We start from the raw sequence: 8450 nt of genomic DNA on the forward strand, positions 1-8450 counted from the left end.
AATGGCCCTTTATTTCTGTGGCCTTCCTCCCCCAAACACCTAACTCAAGTCTAGTCATGATTTTACTACATCAAAAACTAATGATGTATTGTATGGTGACTAACATAACATAATAAAATAAAATAAAATAAAATAAAAAAAGAAATCAGAAAAGTCCCAAATGAGGGGTGCCTGGGAGTCTCAGTCAGTTAAACGTCTAATTCTTGATTTCAGCTCGGATCATGATAACAGGGTCGTGAGATCAAGCCCTGCATCAGGCTCTTCCCTGGGCATGGAGCCTATTTAAGATTCTCTCTCTCCCTTTGCCCCTCTCCCCAGATTTTTCTCTCTAAAAATAAAAAAAAATCCCAAATGAGGGATATTCTACAAAATACCTGATGAATATTCCTCAAAATTGTCGAAGTCCTCAAAACCAAGGAAAGTTGGAGAAACTGTCACAGCCAAGGGGAGCCTAAGCAGATATGACAATTAAATGTAATGTGGTGGGGCATCTGGGTGGCTCAGTCAGTTGAAGTGTCTGCCTTCTGCTCAGGTCATGATCCTAAGGTCCTGAGATTGAGCCCCGTTGGAGCTCCCTGCTCAGTGGGGAGCCTGCTTCTCCCGCTCCCTCTGCTGCTTCCCCTCCTTGTGCACACACTGTCTTTCTCAAATAAATAAAGCAAATAATAAATTAAATAAATAAATAAATAAATAAATAAATAAATAAATAAATAAATAAATAAAATGTGGTATCCTGAATGGGAACCTGGAAAGGAAAAAGAGCATTAGGTAATTAACTAAAAAAGAGCATTAGGTAATTAACATAATTTATTCAGGTTTCTGAATAAATTATGGATTTAAGCTAATAATAACATAATGCTGGTTCATTAATTATTGTAAATGTACCATACTAATGCAAGATGTTAACCATAGTGGGGAGGGCATGTGCTATGGTGAGCACTGTGAATTGTGTAAGACTATGAATCACAGACCTGTACCCCTGAAACAAATAATACATTATATGTTAAAAGTAAATAAATAAATAAATAAGTGATGTTAACCATAGGGAACCTGGGTGCAAAATATATGGGAATTCTTTGCACCCATATTGTTCTAAAATAAAAGGTTTATTAAACATAAAAAAGAGAAATGTTGCTTGTTTGTTCTAGTATAGGCCCCTAATAGATTATTTTAAAAAATGAATATAAATGACTTGTTATGAACCTTGCTGTAAAAACATCCTGGAGTCCATGCCATATAATTAAAATAATTACCTTATAAATAAGTAATTCAATGCCCCAAATAGTATTCCAAACCCAAAAAAGTAGGTGGATTCCTGGATCACACTAACCTCAAACAGATAAAAGTTTTAGCCTAGCCAATTATACTGCCCATTCTGGTATTGGCTGGAACCCACCATTATTTATGCCATTAGTAACTGGATTTTCTTGGAAGAAATCCTTCTCAGTGTAATAAACCATAAAGTTCAAACTGAGTAGCAATAGGCAACTTTTAATAACCCAATCTGCTCCCAGTTGCAAAGTAAACCAATTTGGAAAGAAGCTTGTAGACATATAAAATAAAGTATTTGTTTTATTTGCTAATCCCATTTTTCTGTTCAGTTTTTTCTCAATTTAGGTAATAAGTTAAAGTTATAGATTGACTAATACTAGTTTCCAATTGAAAAGCAGAATCTCTGTAACTCTTACTTTAACTACTCCTTTAACTTGAGACACAATGCTAGATTTTTCAAAAGACGTTGCAAATTGAATGTTACGGTATTATACTTTCACAAATGATCACCTTCAAAAAGCATTTAATTATCATTAGGAGTTTGTGCAACTTTTTCGTTAGAACATAAATAGTGGTAATGAGAAAAACAAATCATTCATGTCACCCATTCACCAAATATTGAAGCATCATCTGCCATGTCCCAGGCCCTATGCTAAGCATAGGGATATAGTGGGGGCCAAAAACAGATGCAGACCTTGTCTTCTTCGTGCAGGTGACATTAGCCAAGTAATTTATGTCAGGTTTTGTAACTGATTTGATTCAGCAGCCTCAACAACTTGGGTGTAAACACAGAACTATTTTATTTTTCTAATAAATATTTTTAATTCTGCTCTGCTAATCCTCCTTTTAATGGATAGCAGGACCCCTACTATCATCTCTGCCCTACTCCATAATTTGCTGTCCCTTCCAGTTACATAACAGAATGGTTTTGTTTACGAAGTTCTGTTTATTTTTAAATATCAATCACTTATTTCATAGACACTCCCTTAACTACCTTGCAACTAGACTTACAGCTTTAGGCAGGTATAGGTGGCGCATGTGGGGATTTCCTTTCACAGCACATCCTCCTTCCCTGCAATTTCCCTTCTTTTGAGTCTAACCCCAGAGGGGTCAGAAAAAAAGACATCTGGTTATGGAACATCCCAGGCAATGCTGATGTATCCTTTCTTTTATCATCACCACTGATCAAGCTTGCTGTCCATAGACATGGTGTGGGGAACCAGTGCCCAACAGGTTTACTGATGAGGAGTTTATCCCAAGTAATTTGTCTAGGTTTGGTATTCCCTTGGAGATTCAGCCATATTTTCCAGCTGGAGGCCTCATACCGTGTTCTTCTGATGTGCATGCCCCTTTGTCACCCACTGGAACAGCAAGCCTGCAACCCCAAATTTCAACTACGCTCCATGGTCCCAATTCTGCAGTATATGGAAATGGGCCAGATCCATTTTCTGTACATATCTGGAAACACAAATTTCCTTCCTTGCCTGCATTATCATACACATGTATTCTCAGACCTCTTTCCTGATCTTTCCCCTTCTCAGGTGAGAGCAGGTCAACAAGACCGTGACAAAGAGCAACTTGGAAAGAAAGTGCCAATCTCCAGATACCCTCTTACTTACTAGCAATTCTCTTGCCCACCACTCCTTGCCTCCTAGGCTTTGGGGGTGGGGAGGGGCTAACCAAGTTTACCCCTTCCCTACAAAGAAATTGGAAGAGGGAAGTATTCCATGCTGCTGTCTTCAATGGCAACTGTGTATCAACTAATTATGCAGTGGCCTATACCCCAGCCCCTGAGATGTCTGAAGCTCCTGGGCCTCCATCAGGAAATATGGGAAATTACAGGTGAAATATATGTGAAATGTGTACAGGAAATAGAGTTCAAGCAATCCAGATGCAGAACATCTGTTTTGCAGTATCTATTAAAGCTGAACACACAGTTCAGCTTTAATACTACTGGTCATACAGTCAACAAAAATGAGTACATAAGCACCCCAAAAGGTACAACAGTATTCATAATAGTCAAAACCGAAAAGAAATAGAAATTTAGTAAAACAGCTAAATAAATTGTGGCATTCACACACAAGAATACTTTGCAGCAAAGAAAAGAGAGAAACTCTTGCTATATGAAACATGGATGAATTTCACAAATACAATATTGAGGCAAAGGAGTCAAAGGCAAAAAAAAAAAAAAGCCATTTATGTGAAGCTTAAAAGTAAGTAACATAAATGACAGTGCTAGGTATCAGGATAATGATTACCCTTGGGGAAGAAGGATGTATAGTTGTGGGAGAATAGGGTGGTGTTAATGTTCTATTTCTTGATTCAAAGTGTTTATTGAGCTCTACACTTTACAATCTGTGCATTTTCCTGTGGATTACATAAATTACACTTCAACAGAATGATTACTTTTTAAAAAAGGACAATGTAATTCCTTCTATAAAAAGTTAGCAGTTGTTATGTAAAAACTGTGCCCAAAGAAGCAGATTTAACACATGTAGCTTCAGGAGTTAGTACTTATATATTTCCAGATAAAGCATGACTTCATTTGGAGCAAACTTATAAATTATTTTGCTCATTTTCAATTCTAAGTGTTTTTTGCATGTACAAAAGTAAAGTGAGAACTACCAATATGTTGGCTCCAATAGCAGAAGAAGAACTTCTCAAAGTGTTAAATTACGTCAGTTTTACTTCAAAGCCTTTAGACACTTCAGAGAGAAAGTCATTTAGGATGAGTCCAATGAAAATTCATTGTTTTCTTCTATTGCAGGGAATCAAGGTTAGAAGTTCATTATGATGAAAGTGAAACAGCTCTCATTATTGTGAATGCCATTGTAATTCAGTTTAAAATTTCAACATTCAAGATAAATTTACTTGGCTTTTGTAGTAATGATATTTTGGCTTAACATACATAAGTATATACTTCTATTGCAAATGTTTTTTTGCAAATATTTTTAAATAGAACTGTTTTATAGGCCTACCAGTGTAACAAAGCCAATATCTTACATAGTTAATAAATTCCAAAAATTATATAATTTTAATAATTTTAACCACTCCCTCTCAAAAGTGTCCCAGTTGAGTTATATATTATATATAAATTAAGTTCACTCTCATCTGCTCCTCATTCTTTGGGGAGCAGGAATACACCCATTACATGCTACATTAAAAAAAGGAGTTCTCAGGGCTTCCAACCTTACAGTAAATTAAGTTCCCTCTCAAAAGTGTTCCAGTTAGGAGTGGCATCAATAAGATGACAGAATGGGAAGCCCCAGACCTCATTCCCCCAACAGAGACACCAACTTAACAGAAGTAAAAAAGAGTCTTTTTGGGAACTCCAGAAAATAGTTAAGAAATTACAGTACTCCAGGCTAGTGCACAGGCAAGAATAGTGGTGTTGAAATGAATAAGAAAAGCCACTGCCTTTTTTTTTTTTAAAGATTTTATTTATTTATTTGAGAGAGAGAGAGAGAACACATGAGAGGGGATAGGGTCAGAGGACGAAGTAGACTCCCTGCTGAGCAGGGAGCCCAATGCAGGACTTGATCCCGGGACTCCAGGATCATGACCTGAGCCGAAGGCAGTCGCTTAACCAACTGAGCCACCCAGGCGCCCCAAGCCATTGCCTTTTATCCAAGATAACCCTTTCACCCAGCTGGCACAGCTCAGCTTGATCAGGATAAAATACTCAACTCATGGCTTCTCTCTCAGGAAGGAAAGAAAGAGTAACGTTCCAGAGTGTGCTTTTCTTTTCTTTTTTTTCTTTTTTTTTAAATTTTATTGTGTTATGTTAGTCACCATACAGTACATCATTAGTTTTTGATGTAGTGATCCACGATCCATTGTTTTCGTATAACACCCAGTGCTCCCTGCAGTACGTGCCCTTCTTAATACCCATCACCGGGCTAAACAATCCCCCTCCCCTCTCCCCTCTAAAACCCTATTTGTTTCTCAGAGTCCATAGTCTCTCATGGTTCATCTCTCCCTCCAATTCCCATCCCCCACTTCATTTTTCTCTTTCTTCTCCTAATGTCCTCCATGCTATCCACCCTTTCAAGTGCTACCAAGGACTGGTTTCTGTCTAACCCAATTTGGAACACTGACAGGGAGCTGACATACTTTGGATATCTGAGGGACACTGAAAACGAAGGAGAACTCAGTAGCTTCTTGCAGCACCTGAGAACCTGCAATTCAGATAGACATCAGAGGAAACAAGAGGTTATGAACTTCAGAAAAAGAAATAGGCAAACCTCTCTAGCTGGGAAATCCTATGTACAAGCCCAGAAGACACATCTCCAGAAAACACTTTAAAGGCCTCCAGAATCTCTAGCCAGGCTGATTGGTAAAGGTCTTCCCCCATACAAAGCCAGTCTATAAAGAATGGGAGAGGTGCCCATTCTTTCAAATGCCCAAATTTCAGCAAAATATAACATAGCAGATGAAGCAACAGGGAAATATGGCACAATCAAAGAAACAAAAATCTCTAGAAACTGACTCTAAAGAAACAGAAATCTATGAATTACCTGAAAAATAATTTAAAATAACCTTCTTTTAAATGGTCAATGAGCTCTAAGAGAACACAGATAGACAACTACCAAAAGAAAAAAAAATCAGGAAATGATGCATGAACAAAAATGAGAGTATCAAGAGGGAGGGGCAAGATGGTGGCAGAGTAGGGGACCTCATTTCATCCGGTCCCTCAAATGTAACTGGATATCTATCAAACCATTCTGAACACACATGAATTCAACCTGAGATGTAAGAAAATTTATCTGGACCTCTACAAGCAGAAAAATGACTACTTTTTGCAAGGTAGGAGGTGCAGAACCTTGAATCTTTGGGGGAAATGTCAGAAGCTAAATGGAGGGGGGAGGGGGCCTTCATAAGCCGGCCACCAGAAAGTGATATAACACTGGAGCACAAAATCGGGACCTTTAGAAATCTGCTCCAGTGAGAGACATCCCTTTCTGAAAAGGGCATGGGATCAATAGGGCAGAATTCTAGGTGGATCATTGTGGTCTCAGGATCCCAGGAGACTCAGAAAGAATGGGGGAGTCTGAACTGATAGAGTGTGCAAGCAGTGGAGCAGGGAGACTGGTTATGGTCAGTGAACCCAGAAGGGACTCAGCTCCGGTCACCATAAACCTTGAGCTGGGCCGGTAGGGAGACCACTCTCTGCCTGACCACCCTCAAAAGGACTAGACGGTGCATCCCAGGGGATATATGAAGTGGCTTGTACCCACCACTGAGCAACAGCTCTCAGGGCAGTGTGGCCCCTGAAAGGACAGCAGGGGGCACCCAGACATGACCTGGGAGCTGTGGAAGAGGGTGCATGTGCAAGCCCATGGCCACTAGCAATTGCAAAGGCACAAAGCACAGAGATGGCCTTAGGTCTCTGGAACTCCCCCAGGAGAGTTGCAGCAGGTGCGAATAGCATGAGTCTGTGGAGTTTGGTACACACAGAAGTGGAGATGGTTTGACCTGGAGGGTTTATTGAAGAAAAGGAACCCCGACCTTGTGTCTCCAGGCCAGAGATTCCCACATGGCCATATTTGCTCTGACCCTCCAAAGAGAAGTGGAAAGAGAAGAGAAAGGGACAAAAGCCACACAGAGGACCAGCTCACATTAAGCCCATACCTCTGACAAGGGTGGGGCAACTCCACCCAAGCAAAGACACCTGAGAAGCCGAGCAGCAGGCCCCTCCTCCAGAAGACAGACTGGAAAAACAGGTGAATGATAAGCTTATTTCTCAAAGGACTGTAAAACTCCAGCGCCAGGGGAAATAATATAGGGAGCTCCAGGTGTTCCCTCATGACTCACTTATACTTCAGGCTAAAATATTTCTTTTTTGTTTCTTTTCTTTTTCTTTTTTTTTTTTTTACCCTGTTCCCATTTCAAATAGATTCTAATTTCCCAAATTATGTTTTTAAGTTGCTTTTTAACTTTCATTTTTTTCATATCTATGTTTTATAGATTTATGCTCCACACTAGTCTGTTTTTCACTCTCTCTATATATGAAGTTCTGATTTCTTTGCAATTTTGGGATATAGTATCTTCTAACACAGAGACCAAAAATCAGTCACAAGCAGGTAGATCACCCTGCTTTGTCCACCCTGAGAGATTATAGTCTCCCCCACCCCTTTTATATTGTTTTGGATCATCTTGGCTTTGTTTCCATATCTGTGGTAGCTTCTGACGACCTCGGATTTTTTCTAGGGTGCATTTTGCTTGGGTTGTTAATATGTTGGACTCAGCATTCACTCAACCATCTCTTGACAGAATGACTAGGAGAAGGAACTCTCAACAAAGAAAAGAACCAGAGACAATGTCCTCTGCCACAGAACTAATAGATATTGATATAAGCAAGATGTCAGAGATAGAATTCAGGATAGCAATTATAAAGCTTATAACTAGGCTTGAAAAGAGCATACATGACAATATGGAATTTCTAAGGGCAGAAATGAGATCTAATCAGGTCAAACATAAAAATGCTATGAATGAGATGCAGTCTAAATTGGATACTCTAACAGCTAGGGTAAGTGAGGCAGAAGAGAGAATAATCACCATGATCTAGAAGACAGGCTGATGGAAAGGAAGGAAATTGAAGAAAAGGGAGATAAACAACTCATAGCACATGAAGAGAGACTTAGAGAATTTAATGATACATTTAAAAGAACCAATATCAGGATCATCAGGCTCCAAGAAAGGGTGGGGGGGAGGGCTAAAAGATATATTTGAGCAAATCATGGCTGAGAACTTCCATAATCAGGGGAAGGAAACAAGAATTCACATCCAAGAGGCAGAGAGGACTCCTTCCAAAATCAATAAAAATAGATCAACACCCCAACATATAAGAGTGAAACTTGCAAATCTTACAGCTGAGGAAGCTATCCTGAGAGCAGATAGGGGGAACAGATTTCTTACCTACGAAGGGACAAACATCAGAATTACATCATAACTATCCACAGAAACTGGCAGGCCAGAAAGGGCTGGCAAGATATATTCAGGGTACTAAATGAGAAGAAAATTCAGCCAAGAATACATTATCCAGCAAGGCTATCATTCAGAATGGAAGGAGTATAAAGAGTTTCTAGGATGGACAGAAACTGAAAGAATATGTGACCACAAAGCCAGCCCTGCAATATTAAGTGGGATACTGTAAGCGAAGAGGGACCCCAAGAATA

General features: G+C 39.3%; 1 non-coding gene across 1 annotated transcript; it reads left to right on the forward strand.

Annotated features, from left to right (window-relative positions):
- The first annotated feature begins 4356 nt into the window (after positions 1-4356).
- Positions 4357-4492, forward strand: LOC123849182 (small nucleolar RNA U109). Its single transcript, XR_006792008.1, has one exon. It is a non-coding gene; the product is annotated as a small nucleolar RNA U109 (small nucleolar RNA).
- Positions 4493-8450: the final 3958 nt, after the last annotated feature.

The sequence above is a fragment of the Mirounga angustirostris genome, unplaced genomic scaffold (assembly GCF_029215605.1).
Source record: "Mirounga angustirostris isolate CCGP_5_RB_7025 unplaced genomic scaffold, mMirAng1.0.hap1 SCAF_2, whole genome shotgun sequence".
NCBI lineage: Eukaryota > Metazoa > Chordata > Mammalia > Carnivora > Phocidae > Mirounga > Mirounga angustirostris.